At 42.0% G+C, this 19,804-nt stretch overlaps 1 long non-coding RNA gene across 1 annotated transcript; it reads right to left on the reverse strand.

Moving 5' to 3' along the window:
• Nucleotides 1-3,007: 3,007 nt before the first annotated feature.
• On the reverse strand, nt 3,008-19,794 carry LOC309977252. The gene is made up of 3 exons (XR_014327038.1): nt 19,607-19,794; nt 5,252-5,368; nt 3,008-3,137 (listed from the first exon to the last, which is right to left on the reverse strand). It is a non-coding gene; the product is annotated as an uncharacterized lncRNA (long non-coding RNA).
• Nucleotides 19,795-19,804: the final 10 nt, after the last annotated feature.

Consider the following 19,804-nt stretch of genomic DNA (forward strand, 5'->3'; position numbering starts at 1 on the left):
CACTAGAGGGAAGTTGCCTGGACAGCAAGCACACCCGGGAGGGATTATGCAAATTAGATGTACAGGATTCCCCCCTCCCCCCACTCCCCCCCCCCCCCACAGTTAGGCTTCCTTTTTTTTTTGGCTGTGTTGGGTCTTCGTTGCTGCACGTGGGCTTTCTCTAGTTTCATCGAGAGGGGGTTACTCTTTGTTGTGGTATGTGGGCTTCTCACTGAGGTGGCTTCTCTTGCTGCAGAGCACTGGCTCTAGGCACGCGGGCTTCAGTGGTTGCAGTGCATGGGCTCTAGGGCGAGCGGGCTTCGGTAGTTGTGGCTCGCAGGCTCTAGAGAGCAGGCTCGGTAGTTGTGGCACACGGGCTTAGTTGCTCCACGGCATGTGGGATCTTCCCGGGCCAGGGCTCAAACCCATGTCCCCTGCACTGGCAGGCGGATTCCTAACCACTGTGCCACCAGGGAAGTACCAGGCTTCCTTCTTTGAGTCAGTGGCCCAGGGCTTTTGAAAAAGAGCCTAAACCTGAACAGAGCAGTCCATTAATTCCTGCATTCCACAAATCTGAGTGCCCACTGCTCCAGGGACTGTTCTAGGCCCTGGGGCTCTCGCAGAGTTTAGGTTCTAGGCCTGCACCGTCCAGTATAATATTATCAATATTAAGCACTTGGAATGTGGCTAGTCTGAATTGAGATGTCCTGAAGTATAAACTACACACCAGATTTCAAAGACAATATAAAACATCTCATTAATAATTTTTCTATTAAATGCATGCTAAAATCATATGTCCAATACACTGTATTAAATACAATATGTATTATTAAAGTTAATTCCATCTATTTCTTTTTAACGTATTTTTTTTAAACAGGATTCCTGGAAATTTGACATGATATATGTGACTCACATTTGTGGCTCACATTCTATTTCTCTTGGACTGCGCTGTTCTAGAAGCTCCACCTGGAGACTCTGATCAAGCTCCTTCTAATGGACATAATCAGAGGGGACCTTAACTTGGACCACCATTCTTAAGGATTAGGCAATTTGGAGCAAATGCCTCTAGCTGATGATAGCTGTTTTAAAGTAAGCTGTGAGGATGGGGGAAAAAAATGGGAAAAGGGGGGAAAGAAATGAGATCAGCAACAGCTGGAGAGACCAGAGAGGGACAAAGAGTGCTCTGAGGCCTGAGAGCACATTTCCAACTTGCCCTCTGTAGTAGGCAGAAAAATGACCCTCCAAAGATGTCCATGTCCTAATGCCTGGAACCTGTCCATATGTTATCTTACATGGCAAAAGGGAGACGCTGCAAATATGATTAAGCTAAGGATTCTGAGATGGGGAGAGGATTCCAGATTATCCAGGTAGACCCAATGTAATCACAAGCGTCCTTATAAGTGAAAGAGGGAGGCAGGAGAGTCAGAGAAGATGTGAGGATGGAAGCAGAGCTCGGAGTGATGTCACGCTGCCTCTGAAGATGAAGGAAGGGGCCACGAGCCAAGGAGTGCAGGTGGTCTCTAGAAGCTGGAAAAGGCAAGGAAATGGGTTCTCCCCTCAAGCCTCCATAAGGAATGCAGCCCTATGACACTTTGATTTTAGCCCAGTGAGAGGGATTTTACACTTCTAACCTCCAGAATTGTAAGACAGTAAATTCGTGTTCTTGTAAGCCACTAAGTTTTTGGTAATTTGTTATAGGAGCTATAGGAAACGAATCCACTTACTTGCCTGCTGGATCTTTCTTTCTTTTTCCTTTCTTTCTTTCTTTTCTTTCTTTCTTCTCTTTCTTTCTTTCTTTCTGTCTTTTTCCTTCCTTCCTTCCTTCCTCCCTCCCTTCCTTCCTCCCTCCCTTCCTTCCTTTCTTTCTTTTTCTCTCCCTCTCTTTTTTTTTCCTGGATATTTCTTTTAAGTCACACTCCTCACTAGCTGAGAGAGCCACTTCCTTCTAAGGCGTAGTGGGGAAAGCCCTGGCTGGGTCTTCAGTATACCCTGTGGGTCTCTGGACAAATCTCTTTTCCTCTGTTGAGGAGCAGGAGATTGGGAAAACTGTGTGGAGTTCTAGTGGAGAGGACTGGCATATTTGTCTGCACTGGGTATCAGCATAGACGCCTTTCTAAAATTAGGACAGAAGAAGTCCCAAAGAATTGGCTAGTTGTTCAACATGCTGAGTCCTTTAAATGAGATAAACCATCTCATTTAATTCTGAGAAGAGCCCTATGACTTAGATATCTATGAGTATCCCATTTTAAAGCTAAGGAAACCAAGGTCAGAGAGGTTAGGTAACTTGCCCACAATGACTAAGACAGAAAACTATGAGCCAAGAGTCAAACCTAGGTTTACAGACTGCTGAGAACCACCCTTCTTACTGATGGGAGAGACCATGACGAACAGGATGGATCCATAAGTTTTATTCATTCATTCATTCATCTCACAGGTAGCTGGGCCCCTGTGCTTAGAATTCAGGGTACAGTGATAAACAACTCAGGCCGGACTCTTACAGCATGGAAGTCTCATTCTATCAGAAGGACACCAACAACTCAGAAGCGAGCTGATTGTGATGAGAATGACGAGGAACATTAAGAGAGTAAAGTGAGAGGGAGTAGATGGGACTAGGAGGCTACCTTCTGAAGCAATATGTGGTTCTGAACTTGAGAGCCCACTGCCCTCCAAGGGGTGTCATGACCAAATTCATCATGTTTCCTCTCTTTTGTTTCCCTTGGTAATCCCCCCAAACACAAGCTCATCTCGTCATCTCAGCTTCTCTCATCTCCATCATTCTCTGTGTTGTCTTTTGCTCTACCGGCTCCTGCCTCACTCCATCCTTCCCAAACTCTTCCACTGCAACCCCTGTAAACCTTTCCCTCAATGTTCCCTCCAACTCTTACCTTAACTAAAACAGGACCATTCTCCAAAGATAATCCCACAATCCTAACTGAAGGCTCTTCATCCCCCCCGCTTGCCAAACACCTCAAGGTCTGGAGGAGGAGAGAAGTAATCAGGATATGCTGTGGAAACAAATGAACCCAAATCCCAGTGACTCACATAAACGTAGAGACTCACTCTTGTGCCATGTCCAACATGGGTGGGCTGGGCTCTGCTCCACTTCTTCCTTCGTTAACCTGGGCTGATGGGGCAGCCTCTGAAACACTGCCACCCTCCTGGCAGAGGGAAAAGAGACATGGACAGCCGTGAGCTGGCTCCTGAAGCTTCAGCTTGGAAGAGATGTACATCACGGTGTTCACATTTCATTGGCTAAAGCGAGTCATATGGCCAAGCTTGATATCAAGTGGGGATATTTCAGGAGAGACAGCAAACACTGTGGACAGTAATACACCCTGCCATTCCTTGGCGTCCCAAAGCTGTGTCCAGATATTATTATTCCTTCTCCATACTCAAAAAAAAAGATCCTTCTTCCCCTTAACAGACCTCCTAGAGTAACAGCTAGACCTCTTCTCTCCTCTCTCTTCTCTCCTGGCTCTTCTGTCTCCCTAGAAATCTGAGAGTCACACTTACCTCCACCTGCTCCCTCACTCCATATCAGATCCTTTACCATGTACCAGAGATTCAAAATCTGTCACTTCTCTCGGTCCCCACAGAAGCTACCCTCCTCCAAGCCATCACCATCTCTCTCCTGTACTACTACAACAGCAACCTTCCAAATCTTGCTCTACAATCCATTCATGATCTAGTAGTCACTTCCCTGCTTAATCCTTCTGTGGGCCCTTCCAGGGCCCCCACTGGGACCCCACGGACAGACCAGGGCCTCACCAGGACCCCATGGACAGACAAGGGCCCCACCAGGACTCCACGGTCAGATCAGGTCCCCCACCGGAACCCCACACAGAGACCAGACCATTGTCCTTCAGGGAGAGTCTAAAATCCTTATCCTTTCCCATTCCCAGATCCCTCTTCCCAGCAGGCTTCTGCTTGCTGCCTCAGCCTGGGCCACCATCCCCGTCACTCCACGGTCCCGCCACGTGGGGCTTCCTCAGTGTCAGGAACTGATACTTTAATTACTTTAGGGCTTTCACAACCCAGTTCTCTTGAATCTGAAACTCTCTCCCTTCCCACCCCTCCTCATCTTTCAGGTCTCAGCTTCCTCACTGAGGCCTTCAGGTCTAGTTGGTTCTTTCTGTGCCTGTGCTCCTGCAGCACCCCTACTGCCCCTTCTGAAACACTCACTCTTTTTTTTTTAATGATATTGTAGATGTATTTAATGTTTTTTTCTTCAACTTTTTCTTATTGCAGTATAGTTGATTTACAATGTGGGCCAATAACTGCTGTACGGCAAAGTGACTCATTTATACACTTATATACATTCTTTTTTGTATTCTTTTCCATTATGGTTTATCACAGGATAGTGAATCGAGTTCCCTGTGCTATACAGTAGGACCTTGTTGTTTAACCATTCTAAAGGTAATAGTGTGCACCTGCCAACCCCAAACTCCCAGTCCGTCCCTCTCCCTCCTCCCATCCCCCTTGGCAACCACAAGTCTGTTGTCTATGAGTCTGCTTCTGTTCTGGATCAATAGATAGGTTCATTTGTGCCACATTTTAGATTCCACGTACAAGTGATATCATATGGTATTTGTCTTTCTCTTTCTGACATACTTCACTGAGTATGATGATCTCTAGTTGCGTTGCATCCAGGATGCTGCAAATGCCATTATTCCATTCTTTTTTATGGCTGAGTAATATTCCGTTGTATATATGTACCACATCTTCTTTATCCATTCATCTGCTGATGGACATTACATTTATGTCAGAGAATGTTTTGCCTATGCTCTCTTCTGGGAGTTTTATGGTGTCATGTCTTATGTTTAAGTCTTTAAACCATTTTGTGAAACATTCACTCTTGTGAGAGCTTGCTCTCCCAGATTTAGAGCTGTGTGAAGGCAGAGACTGCCTGCTCAGCTGCTATATGCCCAATACATTGATTGTGCTCCGGAAATATTTTTCCAGTGAGAGAATGAATTTGTCATACATGAAGGCTGGGGGAGGGAATTAATACAGGTGAATAGATGCAATTATTTATGATTGAATGAGCCCCCCGAGTTAATCAAGAGAGGCAAAAGAGGGCTGGGATGCTTGCGCCACCGCTGAATCACTTAGTCCTAAACCCACTGGACATCATTCCCTTCCTGCATTTCCCCCTGTGTTTCTAGACGTCATAAAATGCCTTCCTCACCCGCACCTATTCAGAGAATCTGGTTTCGGGCCTGAGAGAGTGCTTCTGCCCCCCTTCCCCCTCTCTAACTCCTGCTGTCCTCACCTCTCCCTCAGTCCTCCTCAGCACATCCCACAGGTCCTCTACACCAAGTCAGCTGGAAAGGCTGGAGCATCACCAAGATGTTGCCTGGCCTCAGATTCATTCCTGAGCAGAAGGACCCTGAAAAAAGAAACATGATACATGAGTGAGACACATCCTAGGCCTGGGCTTGTTGAGTCTGTCTGCCAAACCAGGCTGTGCAATGGGTGTGATGGGAACAGCTTTGGAAAGGCCCCAGTGTCAAATCATAGTTCCTCCTTCTGTGCTACTAAGATGGTGTCTGAAATTATAGCATCGGAGACAGTATTAGTCTGCTGGGGCTGCCATAACAAAGTACCACAGATTGGGTGGCTTAAACAACAACAGAAATTTATTTCTCACAGTTCTGGAGACTAGATGCCCAAGATCAAGGTGTGGGCAGATTTGGCTTCTTCTGAGGTCTCTCTCCTTGGCTTGCAGATGACTGCCTTCTTTCCCCTGTGCACACACATCCCTGGTGTCTCTTCGGGGTTTTTTGTTTTATTTCGTTAAATATTTTATTTATTTATTTGGCTGCGCCTGATCTTAGTTGGGGCACGTGGGATCTTTTAGTTGCTGCATGCAGAATCTTTAGTTGTGGCATTTAGGGTCTTTAGTTGTGGCACGCAAACTCTTAGTTGCAACATATGGGATCTAGCTCCCTGACCAGGGATCGAACCCAGGCCCCCTGCATTGGAAGCACAGAGTCTTAGCCACTGGACCACCAGGGAACTCCCTCTGGTGTCTCTTTGTGTGTTCAATTTTCTTCTTATAAGGACACCAGTCACGATTAGATTAGGACCCACCCTAATGGCCTCGTTTCCACTTAACCTCTTTTTTTTTCAGTGTTTTAAGAGTTTTAATTTTAATTTGAAATGAAATACAATTATTCATTCAACAAATTGGAAAATATTAAAACAACTGACATTATCTAGAGTGGGGAAAGAAATAAAGTTTTATACACTGCTGACGTGACAGTAAATCATCACAACCTTTCAGGAAAGGCATTTCCTGTTAAAAGTTTTAAAAAAGGGGGCATAAAGCTGTGACAGAAGTGTTATCTTGAGGAATCCATACTACAGGAACGAAGGGATTAGTAGCTAAGGATATGCTTCAGTAGCTAAAGATATGTTGTATATAACAGCACTAGAAGGCAATCACAACAAAACCAATCTGAATTGGAGACCATCTGAACGTCTGCTAACAGGGAAATGACTGACTAAATTATGGTATTTCCAATTCTATGGCTCATTCATTCACTCACCATATATATTTTTCGAGGCAGGCATTGTTTTATCATATGCCAGGCATTGTTCTAGATACTGGGGGTAAGGAAGTGACTAATATAGATTTGACCTCTTTATCATGAAGCTTAGTGTCCGTGTGTGTGTGTGTGTGTGTGTGTGTGTGTGTGTGTGTATAGCAACGGACAGACAAAAATGATAAATGATAATAATAATAACAACAGCAACCATAAAACAAGTCAGTTAACCTTTAGAATAATTGCCTGTTTCTAGAGGCACGTACCTTGGGTACATCCAGATTTTTACTCTGCTTTGAAATCTTTGTGTCCTGATTAGTTGCTCCTGGTGTGTCCTCTCATTGTATTTTGGAAATTTTTTTTAACATCTTTATTGGGGTATAATTGCTTTACAATGGTGTGTTAGTTTCTGCTTTATAACAAAGTGAATCAGTTATACATATGTTCCATATCTCTTCCCTCTTGCTGTATTTTGGAAATTTTTAATGGCACTTATCCTACTTTATTTTTATGTTTTTTAAGTGAAACTTCAGACTTTATCTGGATTTCCCTAGTTTTTCCACCAATGTTCTTTTTCCTTTCCGGGATCCCAAGCAGGATGCCACATTGCATCTATTTTTATTTTTCCTAGCTTTATTGACATATAATTGACATGTAACAATTGTATAAGTTTAAGGTATATGATGGAACGATTCGATACATGCATATAGTACGAAATGATTACCACAATTAGGTTCGTTAGCACCTCTATCACCTCACATAATTACCATTTTTTTGTTGTCCACTTAACCTCTTTAGAGGCCCTATCTCCAAATACAGTCATTTTGAGGTACTGAGGATGAGGCCTTCAACATATGAGTTTGGGGGTGGGGTGGGGGGAGACACAATTCAGCCCGTAAGAAACATTCCTTAGTTTTAGGATATTAACAGTTCTTCAGTGTTCTCTGAATAAGAGAACTACCAGATTAATGAGTAATTGAATTTGCTGTCCATGAAAGCTAGGGACAGGATATAATTAATTTAAAAATGAATAGGTACAGTTAATTGTATGTAAACTAGCTCTCTGATTCAATGAGAGCAGGTGAGGCCTGGGGGCCCAGACACTTCCTCTTGGTTGGGCCATTCTTGAAGGAGAGACAGTGTGCCGTAAGTATATCCTTGCAGACCAAAACCAAGAAGCATGAATCCAGAGAAGTAAAGAGAGCTCTAGACTCAGCACTTTTCCTGGGGTTAACTGCATAAAGCCTGGGTGTTAATGAACCATTTTCACAGGAGAAAAGTCCTGGGACTTAAGCAGAGTGAGAGGAAAGATCAGAGACCTATATAAAAAATTCTAGAACCTGAGGGCAAACCTTCAGTTGGTACTTTTTTAAAAAGCTCTCCATCTGAAAAAGATGGTGGGAATATATGTTTGTCTCCGCCTTTATGATGAGTAAATCAAGAGAAAAAGATTTCCCCTGAGAATTCCTAACAGTAAGTCCATATTCCCGTGGGTTTAAAGCCTAAATTTGTACTATCTGTGTAACCTGAAAGACCTCCAGACAAAATTTTAGAGTGGTCCCAAGTTGGCTATTCCCATGGGTACACGGCATAAGCAAACACTAACTCTATCCAGGGAAATGCATTTTAAACCCAGGCTTTAAAGAATTTCCACAGATAAAATCCCAAGGAACATGAGTTCCACAAACCACACAAGCAGAAGCAATAAACCTCAGAACCATACTCAGAGTTGGTATAAATATTGAAATTATAAGGTACTGAATATAAAATAAATAAATGTTTAAAGAGATTGAAGATGGCGTTTAAAAAATACTGAAGGAAGAACAGAGTATCAAGATTGGCAAGGAAGATTTGAACAAGAAAAACTAGAAATTACATATATGAAAAATTTAAAACCCAGTGGATATATTAAATAGATTATATCACAGCTGAAAGGAGAAGAAACTAGAACACATATGTACTTGAAGAAATTATACAGGGACTTCCCTGGTGGCACAGTGGTTAAGAATCCGCCTGCCAATGTAGGGGACATGGGTTCAAGCCCTGGTCCGGGAAGATCCCACATGCTGCGGAGCAACTAAGCCCATGCGCCACAAATACTAAGCCCGCGTGCCACAGGTACTGAAGCCCACGCACCTAGAGCCCATGCTCCGCAACAAGAAAAGCCACCGCGATGAGAAGCCTGCGCACCACAACGAAGAGTAGCCCCTGCTTGCCACAACTAGAGAAAGCCCTCATGCAGCAACGAAGACCCAATGCAGCCAAAAATTAATTAATTAATTAATTTAAAAAAAAGAAAGAAATTACACAGAGCACAGCCCAGGGAGAAAAAAGACGGACATTATAAACAATGGGTTAAGAAATATGGGACAGAGTGGGAAGGTCCAATGTACATCTAATTCATTGTTTTAAATGTTTATTTATTTATTTGGTTGCGCTGGGTCTTAGTTGCGGCTCGCCAGCTCCTAAGTTGCAGCTCGCTGGCTCCTTAGTTGTGGCATGCAAACTCTTAGTTGCGGCACGCATGTGGGATCTAGTTCCCTGACCAGGGATCGAATCCAGGCCCCCTGCATTGGGAGCACAGAGTCTTAACAACGGTGCCACCAGGGAAGTCCCTAATTCATGGTTTAAGAACAAAAAAGATAACAGAACGGAGAGAAGCATATATGAAGAGATCATATCTGGGAATTTTTCAGAATTGATGAAAGATTCTTCCTCAAATTCAGGAAACCCAATGAATCCCAGGAAGAACATATTTTAAAACATCCAAGCTAGATATATAGTAAACTTTAGCACACTAAAGAGAAAATCATTAGACAAAGCCAAAGCATTACTTTTTATTTTTCAACAGCAATAATGGAAGCCAGAAGATAGTGGAATGAGACCCTCAGAGTGCCAAAATAAAATAACTGTCACACTAGAATTGTTTGTCCAGCAGAATGTCTTTCAAGAACAAAAATAAAATTATTGTTTAGACAAACCAAAAACTAGGAACTGATTCCCAAGACACCCTCTTCAAAAGAACTTCTAAGAGATATGCTTCAGGAAGAATAAAACTAATCCTAGAATGAAGGTCTGAAATACAAGAAGGAATGATAAGAAAAGGAAAAATAAACAAAAAAAAGGTAAACATATCAAAACTCTATCAAAAGTAGAGTAACAATGTCAAATTTAGGTGTTTAAAAAAGAACTAACATCTTGAAAAACTTATAAATGGAGAGGAGTTTGTTGAATACACATGAAGATATTTTTAGAGTAAACACTAAAAGAACAGCAAGTAAGTGTAAAACTTGCAACTAGCATAGAGGGGAAAATGGAAATGTTGGGAGGAGACTCAATCCAAATGAATGCCATAAGGAGAATAACAGAAGAAAGCAAAACAGGAATGGATAATATGACTGGAGGAATTCTGTATCTCCCCTGTTTGGAGAGCAGATGAGAGCATCTTTGTTCAAGATTAGGTGAAACATGATGTTTTATGGTTCTTAAATGGAAGTTCAAATATGTGTAGAAAGATATGTATGGATGCTGAGTGGTCAAAACCCACCCAAACCCACCCTTTTGCACTCTGCTTTGCGGCTCTGAGGCCGCCAGCTCCCTACTTGGTTCTTTTCAGAGGAAGCACAAGAAAGAAAGACAAAAGGCTGGAAGGAGAAAGTACGTGCTTCTTCCTGTTTTGCTTCCCTTTCCTGTTAGCATCACCCCAGCAGTGGTTCTTCCCCCTGATGGCAGCAGCTGACTCCTGTCTTTTCCAAACTCTCAGTCTCATTTTTCTCTCTCTGACATACAAAGACCAGCTGTCCCCTTGTCAGAGGCCTGGGTTCCAGCTCTACTGGAGTATTCCTTCAAACTTCTAGATTCTAATAACCCTACCATGATTTTAATAACTCTATTATGTTTACATAATAGTAAACAACTAGAAACCTATTCCCTTTGTTGCCCCAGTCCTAGGGGGTGAAAGCTAATTTCTGCATCTATTATCTCTGATTAATACAACATCCCCATTTTGTCATCTCAACATCTATTTCACTAACTCAACCAATTCCTTTTATTAAATTCTCTCTGCTAACGTAACTGGTTCACTTTCTGTTTTTAGTACTCTGTCTCCTGTAGCCATATGACTAATTTTTGGCCAGTGGGATATAAGCAGAAGTAAGGTGGGCAACTTCTGTGTCATGTGCTTAAAATGAAGCTAATTGTTCCATACTTCTTCATTCTGTCTTCTCACAGAGCGGAACACAGATTTGGTGACCCTAAGATGGCTTCAGCCGTATGAGTCAGGATGATGCGCAAAGCAGGGCAATAAGAAAGGTGGGACCTGATGACCTCTTGGGGTGAGGCCACCTACCTACTCTGGGATGTTTTGTGAAATAAATGTCTTCTGAGGCACTGCATTCTGGACTCTCTTCATTATACCATAGTTATCCATATCAGTGTAGATGACTCTAAAAAACAAAAATACAGAAGCCTGGAAACTTAAATAATATAATACGAATAACTATTGAGTTAAAAAATAAAACATAAAAGAAATAAATCCTTATAACTGAATGGCAACAAAAGCACTACCAAAGCAATGATTCAACGGTAATCTATTGCTTTGAATATTTCTTACCAAAAGATTGAAAACAAATGAAGGAAGCCTCATTTTAGGAACTTAAATATGAAACAACAGAGAAAAATCCAAAAAAAAAAAAAACAAGAAGAAAAAAATTTAAAGGCAGAAATTGACAAAGTAGAAAAATAGAGAAGATCAACAAAAACCGAAACTTGGCAACTTGAAATTCTAATAAGATAGAAATGCTTCAGGCAAGACTGATAGAAAAAAAGAAACATACAAATAAAAAACAAAATGCATAACTAAAAAGGGGGGAAACTATAGATATATTCGTAAATGATAAAGTAAATTTTTGAACGACATAAACCAATACACTTGAAAACTGACAAAATGGACAAATTTCCACAAGAATAGAAAATGCCAATACTGAAACAAGAAACAGTAAACTTTAAAAAGACCAACAACAATTAAAGAACCTGAAATTTTAGTTAAAAGAAGTCCCAGAAGGTTTAACAGGGGAATTCTACCAAGCTTTCAAGGAACAAGTAATACCTGCTGTATACAAATTATTACAGGGAGAAGAAGAGAAATTCATTTTACAAAGCTGGTATATCCTTGATTCCTAACGTGAATAGGGACAATTTAGGAAAAGAATATTAGAGGCCCATTTTACTTTCTAAGTGTAAATACAATTCCTAAATAAAATATTAGATAAGCAAATACAATAATGTATGAAAAATAAAACATAATTGAGTAGGTTTTAATAAACATCAGAAAGTTAACAATGTAATGCACTACATTATGGAATAAAGGAGGAAAGTCATATGGTCACCTCCATGGATTGAAAAAAACATTTAATAAACTTCAACATCTATTTATGATAAAAGCTCTCAGAAAACTAGGGATAGAAAGGAACTTCCATAATTTGAGAAGGACTATCTACTAAAAATCTACCACACACCACACAATTAAGACAGAATCTTGGGCTTCCCTGGTGGCGCAATGGTTAAGAATCCGCCTGCCAATGCAGGGGACACAGGTTCGAGCCCTGGTCCGGGAAGATCCCACATGCCGCGGAGCAACTAAGCCCATGTGCCACAACTACTGAGCCTGCGCTCTAGAGTCCGCGAGCCACGACTACTGAGCCCATGTGCCACAACTGTTGAGCCCGCATGCCACAACTACTGAAGTCCGTGCGCCTAGAGCCCGTGCTCCGCAACAAGAGAAGCCACCACAATGAGAAGCCCGTGCACGGCAAGGAAGAGTAGCCCCCACTCACCGCAACTAGAGAGAAGCCCATGCACAGCAACAAAGACCCAACGCAGCCAAAAATAAATAAATTTTAAAAAAAAAGATGGAACCTTAAGCTCATTCCCTTTAAGATCAGGAAGAACACAATCACTACTACTGTTCACTCCTAGGGGTCCTGACCATTGCAATAAGACATTATAAATATGTATATATGGAATGGGAGGGAGAATGACAAAATTGTCATTATTTGGATGTGATTTGGTATTCCATACAGAAACTCAAAACCATTAAAACTGTAAGTCAGCAAATTGGCCAAATAAAATATCAAACTGGAAAAATGAATAACATTCCTCTACATAATAGTAAACAACCAGAAACTCTAACAAAAAATAAGATTCCATTCAGAATAGTAACAAAAGTTTACAAGTAATCTAGGAATTCACCTGTCAATCCACAAGATGTTTATGAAGAAAAAAAGTTTAGGGAATTCCCTGGCGGTCCAGTGGTTAAGACTCCGAACTTTCACTGCTAAGGCCCAGAGTTTGATCCCAAAAAAGAGGAATTTTCTGTATCAGATAAGATATACCCAAAAGCCAGAGTAAAAAAAAAAAAGACAAAAGTGGAATGGCACATAAGCAGACAAACTGATCAAAGCAACAGAACAGAGAGGAAAGAAAGAGACACGTGTACATAAAAAACCTTGAGATATTTCAGAATAAGCATCCTAATCAAAAAGGAAAAGATGGATTGTTAAAGGATGGTATTGGGAAAACTGGTTCCTTATAAGGAGAAAAGAAAAGTTGGTTCCCTACCTCTCACCATAATATGAAGATCAAATAAATGGATTAGAGACCTAAATATGAAAGATAAATCTATAAAGCTAGTATATTCATTTCATAGGGCTGCCAGAACAAGGTACCACAAACTGCGCGGCTTAACACGACAGAGACGTATTGTCTCACAGTTCTGGAGGCTACCAGTACAAAATCAAGGTGTCAGCGGGGCCGTGCCCCCTCCGGAAGCTGTAGGGGAATCCTTCCTTGCCTCTTCTTAGCTTCTGGTGGTTTACTGGTAATCTTTGGAGAGCCTCAGCTTGCAGCTGCACTGCATAACTCCAATCTCAGCCTTCCTCATCACACGGTATTCTCCCTCTCTGTGTTTGTCTTCAAATGACTTCTTATAAGGACGTCAGTCATATCGGATTAGGGGCCCATCCTATGACAGTATGGCCTCATCTTAATTTAACTAATTACATCTGCAACTACTCTGCTTCCAAATGAGAGCACATTCTGGAGTATGGGGGCGGGGGGCGGTTAGGATTTCAACATATCTGTTTTTCGTTTTTTGTGTGTGTGTGTGTGGTACGCGGGCCTCTCACCGTTGCGGCCTCCTGTTGCGGAGCACAGGCTCCGGACGCACAGGCTCAGCGGCCATGGCTCACGGGCCCAGCCGCTCCGCGGTATGCGGGATCTTCCCGGATCGGGGCACGAACCCGTGTCCCCTGCGTCGGCAGGCGGACTCTCCACCACTGCGCCACCAGGGAAGCCCAACATATCTGTTTTTAAGAGAAACAGTTCAACCCAGAACAGCTAGTAGAAAAATATAGAATATTTTTATGACTTTGGAGTGAATAAAGTTGTTTAAACCAAGAAAATATAAACTATATGAGATGAATTTGACTAGACTAAGATTAAAGATTTCTTCCAAAGACATGATTGAAAAAGTTAACTAATAAGTGACAAACCGGGAGAAGACATTTTCAGCTTCAAAAAAAAATGTGATTAATATCCAGAATATACAATAAAATCCTGCAAATATTTAGGAGTAGGAATCCCAATATAAAAATGGAGGGACGGGTCTTCCCTGGTGGCGCAGTGCTTGAGGGTCCGCCTGCCGATGCAGGGGACACGGGTTCGTGCCGCGGTCCGGGAGGATCCCACGTGCCGTGGAGCGGCTGGGTCCGTGAGCCATGGCCGCTGAGCCCGCGTGCCCGGAGCCTGTGCTCCGTAACGGGAGAGGCCACGACGGTGAGAGGCCCGCGTACCGCCAAAAAAAAAAACCCGAGGGACTTCCCTGACAGTCCAGGGGTTAAGACTCCATGCTCCCAATGCAGGAGGCACAGGTTCGATCCCTGGTTGGGGAAGATCCCACATGCCGTGTGGGGCGGGGCAAAAGATATGAATAGGCAATTAACATAAAAGGAAATCTAGCTAGCTAACAAGTCTGAAGGGATGCTCAACCTCCCTCAAAATCAGTTAGAAAATTACAACATATTTTAAATTCATCAGAGTGGTCAAAATTAAAAGGTCAGAGAGGAGCTAGTATTAGTAAAGACATACAGAATTTGGAACTATCATGCACCTTTGGTTAGCATAATGCAGTATGTATATCCTATGATCCAGCAATCCCAATCTTGGTATATAATCCAGAGAAACTCTCACACAAGTCCCAAAGGATATAAGTACAAGATTGTTGATTGAAGTATTGTTTGTAGTAGCAAAGAATTCAAGGCAATGTAGGTCTTCTTCATTAGTAGGTGAATAATTAAGGATGGTGAACTAATAAATTGGAGTGCTGTGCAGCAAACAGACACAATTAACTAGATACACAAACAACACGGACTGCTCTTAAAACAATATTGAGCAAAAAAATGTAAAAATAGAAATGTACTTAGTATAATTTTTGTAAATTAAAAACACATACATATAGAAAGCACTATACATGTTTTAGAAATATAGACATATCCAAGAACCATAAATTAAACATAAATCAGAAAGTGTGTCTTTGAGGTGGAGGAAGAAATAAAAGTGGGAATGGGGATATGGAGAAAAAATAACATAAGAGGATAGCTTTACACAAACTATTGCTATAGTGTGTCAGAAATGAAGCAGTATGATAAAATCAACCCACAGAAAAAGAAAAAAGAAAAGAAGAATGAATGAAAGAGAACAGAAGTACCAAGGAAATGTTACGAAAAAAGACACATTAAAAGCAAAAATCATTACGAAGGACAGCAAAGGATATTTCATATTGATAAAAGGAATAATTCACTGGTGTCATATTAATATCATAAACCCTTATGCACCTGACAACATAACTTCAAAATATATGAAGTAAAAACTGATAGAGCTAAAATGAGAAATGAACATATCCTCACTCATAATGGGAGACTTTATTACACCTTCCAGAAGCCAACAGATCAAACAGGAAAAAAAGGGGCTTCCCTGGTGGCGCAGTGGTTGAGAGTCCGCCTGCCGATGCAGGGGACGCGGGTTCGTTCCCCCGTCCGGGAGGATCCCACATGCCGCGGAGCAGCTGGGCCCGTGAGCCATGGCCGCTGGTCCTGTGTGTCCGGAGCCTGTGCTCCGCAACGGGAGAGGCCGCAGCGGTGAGAGGCCCGCGACCGCAAAAAAAAAAAAAAAAAAAAACAAGATAAAAAAAAGGTAAGGATATAATAGTTAAGAATTAGATCATTAATAAACTTGTATAGTCATACCTCTTATCCCAACAACTAGAATGTACATCCTTTAAAAACAGGACACTTCCAAAACAAAACAAAAAAATGCCACATACTAGTTCATAAAGGAAATCTCAACAAATTCCTAAGAATTTATGTCATTTGAAATACATTCATTAAATAAAATTAGAAATCAACTACAAAAGATAATCAAGGAAAAATCCATATACCTAGATATTAAAAACCACATTTCTAAATAATTTGGGGGTTAAGGGGAATTGAAATTACACTTTTTTTTGGAACTGAATGACAATGAAAGCACTACAAATCAAAACCTGGGTATACATAACAACAAAATAAATACTAAAATGCAAAAAAATGAGTCAACAATTGAGGAAGAAATTAATGAAATAAAATACCCCCCCTCAAAACAAATAAGTAGAAGAGATCATCAATAGAACAAAAACCTGGGAGTTTTTCAAACACCAGTAAAACAATATTGAGCAAAAAATGTAAAAACAGAAATGTTTTTCTATTTAAATTTTTGGCAAATTTGATCCACAAAAATAAGAGAAGGAACAAATAAGCATCAGGAAAGCCAAAAGAAATATAACTTCAGATCCATAGGATTCATAAGAAATAAAATGCATAAAGTTATACGAATGAATCTGAAATCCTAGATAAAATATTGTTCTAGGCAAATATAAATTACAAAAATTTATCTCAGGAGAAAGTAAGAAATCTGAATAAACCAATATCCACAGAAGAGGTTGAAATTATAACCAAAGACCTACCAAAAAGGCACCAAGCATGGATGATCTTACAGTCAAATTCCACCACATGTTCAACAAACAGATAACTCCAATATATCACAAACTATTCCAGACTGCAGGAAAAGGTAGGTGGTTCCTCCAAATCGTAGAACAGAGTTAGCATTTCCCTTATGTCATAACTGGGCAAGGACAGCGCGAGAAAGAAAACCATGAGTCAGTCAATTCCATTCATGAAAACAAATGCACAACAACCCTAAAGAAAATGTTATTAAATCAAATCCAGCAATAGTGAAACAGAGGATGGTTCATCATTAACAGATTAAGGCGGAAAAGTCATCTGATCATATCAACAAATGCATAGAAAGCATTTGATAAAAGTCAATGCCTGCTTTTAAAAAAAATAAACTTCTCAGCAAATTAGGAATAAAATTTAGAAATCTACTGAAAACAACATACTTAATGATGAAACCTTAGGGGCATTCCTTTAAAATGTCTGGAACAAGACAAGCCTTGTCCATTATCACCACTGTCATTCAACATTGTATTGGGACCCTCAGCCAAAGGGCGAGGGGTAAGAAATGAGTTACAAAGATTGGAAAAACTAAACTGTCTTTTTTTCCCTGGACACCAGGGTCACCTAACTGGGACAGTATAGAGAATTATCTGTCAAGCTATTCTAGAACAAATAAGAGTGAGCTCAACAAGGTAGCCACATCCAAGTTCAGCATTAAAAACAGCAGTAACTGATTAGGAAAAAATAACAAAATCCCGGCCACAAGGAAATAAGTAAAAACAGTAAAATCCAGTGAGTGAACCAAAGAAAGCCATATAAGATATCCCAGGAAAAAAATTATACCTGTCCAAGAATAGAAGACTCAATATTACAAAGTCATATCCTCCCCAAATTAATAATTTATTCATTATAATCCCAATCAAAATCCGAAGGACTTTTTTATGGATTTGACAAATGCTATTCCACTCTCCATTTCCATTATAGAGCCTACCAGGTTTAGAACCAAGCCGGGTCCCTCTCCTCACCTAAGTCTAGGCATCTGCTTGGAGACCACCTGTTCTGCTGCCCACCTTCTTTGACTTGAATCACCCCATAAACAATTGGTAAACAGAGTAAGGATGTCAGCATACCACAGCCATGTTGGTTAATATGCAATTTTCTCTAGGAAGTTAACATTTTGAAGCAATCAAGGGCAAGGTTTCTCACAGGCAAAGAGGAAGCCTTAGTGATAAAAGAAGATCTTAAGGGGAAAAGCTGCAACTCTATAGAAATGTCTTCCTTTAGATCCACCGTGGATCGTTTAGTGATTTCAAAGACCCATTGCTTGCTACAATGGTATGGTATGTGGCAAAGCTGTGAAAGCAGATGAAGAAACTGCAACGATATTTTCCCACATTAAAATAACAGATTAATGAGGAAGACTACACCTTGGATCAGATTTTTAATTTTGAAGAAAATGGTCTCCATTAGAAGTTAGTATCTCCAGCCGGCATCTCTGTGAAGGAAGTACAAGCCCCAGCCTTTAAGACTGCAAAGAAGGCACTTAAAGTATTGATTGCTAAGCACAAATACCCCGTGTATATTTAACTGTGCTAGTATTTCTATTAGAATTGTTATTGGGACTTCCCTGGTGGTGCTGTGGATAAGACTCTGTGCTCCCAGTGCTGGGGGCCTCGGTTCCATTCCTGGTCAGGGAACTAGATCTCACATGCATGCCTTAACTAAGGAGCCCACGTGTGGCAACTAAGACCGGGTGCAACTAAACAAATATTAAAAAATAAATAAATAAGTAAACGTTATTGGTTTTGTAGCACTCTGATTACTAAGTTGCATACGTTTTGAGCTATCTGTCCCTAATTCTATTTTTCCCATAAAGCCTTGTCACTTTTAGTGCACTGTTTTGCAGAACTACAGGTTTTTCAGGAAAGCATGTATCAGGTTATAGCAGAAACGCCTGTACTCAGAATGAAGCGGGGCCTCTCTTCCAACAAGCATTCTTGAGAGGTCCAGAGTTTCCCTCACAGGAGAGCAGGTACCCACTTCCCTCTGAGCGCGGAACAATTTCCCAGGATACTGTGGGGCAGTTCTCTGGAGTTTGGGCACCAGAGCCCATCAAAGTTCCCCTCTTCTCTCCTCCCGCCAGACCCCCAGACCACTAAGGAGAGGCTAAGTGAAAAGACGCAGAATTTTGCTGCTTACAAGCTTACAGATCTTGAGCAAGTCATCGAACCTCTGCAGGACTCAGTTTCCTCACTCTTTAAATGGGAAGGCAGTGTTTTTAAAAATCATGATTGTCGTGGTGGTAGTTGTTTTTAATTTTAAAATATGCTTTTGAGGGGCTTTCCTGGCGGTCGAGTGGTTAAGACTCCGAGTTTCCACTGCAGGGGACACCGGTTCCATCCCTGGTTGGGGAACTAAGATCTGCCGCTCGGTGCGGCCAAAGAAAAAAGAAAAAGAGAGAGAGAAATATATGCCTTTGATTGTTGCTTTGCCATTTATAGTTGTGACCTTGGACAAGTGACTTTATTTCTCTATGCGTCATCTGTAAACTAGGGGCTTTGCGAGGATTTAACGCTACCATGTATGCAAAGCACTCAGCATAAGATGACCGTTAAGCCCCACAAAATTGAAATTCCCATTACGGAAGGCGGGGATTCTCGAGTTCCGACTGCAGAGGCAGAGGAACCCAGGGGAAAGCAGATGTGGTTGTGATTTACCCAGGGACTCTACAAACATCCTCCCAGCCCTGTCTTCTCCCAGAGGCCTCACCATCAGCCTGACCCCCCCCCCCCCCCAGCTTCCTGGAGCCACCAAGCAGCTCTCCCTTGCCCGCGGTTGGGGGACCGCCCCACGGCGCCGGTTCGCGAACGGACTACACTTCCCGGCGTGCACCTCGGGTCGGGGCCCCGAGGGGCAGTCCAACTGCGGGGACCTAGTCCTGGCCTGCGTTAGAGGCTCCGGACAGTAACCACCACTCACGCAGCTGCTACTTTTCGCTTTGCGAAGAGCGTCAGTCACCGTCAACCCCACCTTGGGCCGCGGCCCCCGCAGGGCCTGTGACGAGCGCTCGGCCCTCTCCTCCTCTCCTCCTCCAGGCGTCCGGCCCACGACGTCCCAGGGAGGGCCTGAGGCCAGGCTTATCTCCCCGGGAGAATTCCTTCGCCCACGCGCACTCCTCACTTCGGCCCGAGGCCCGCAGCCGGGCTCTGGAGGCTGGGTGACTGGGCA

Source organism: Leucopleurus acutus, assembly GCF_964270905.1.
Source record: "Leucopleurus acutus genome assembly, chromosome: 20".
Taxonomy (NCBI): Eukaryota; Metazoa; Chordata; class Mammalia; order Artiodactyla; family Delphinidae; genus Leucopleurus; species Leucopleurus acutus.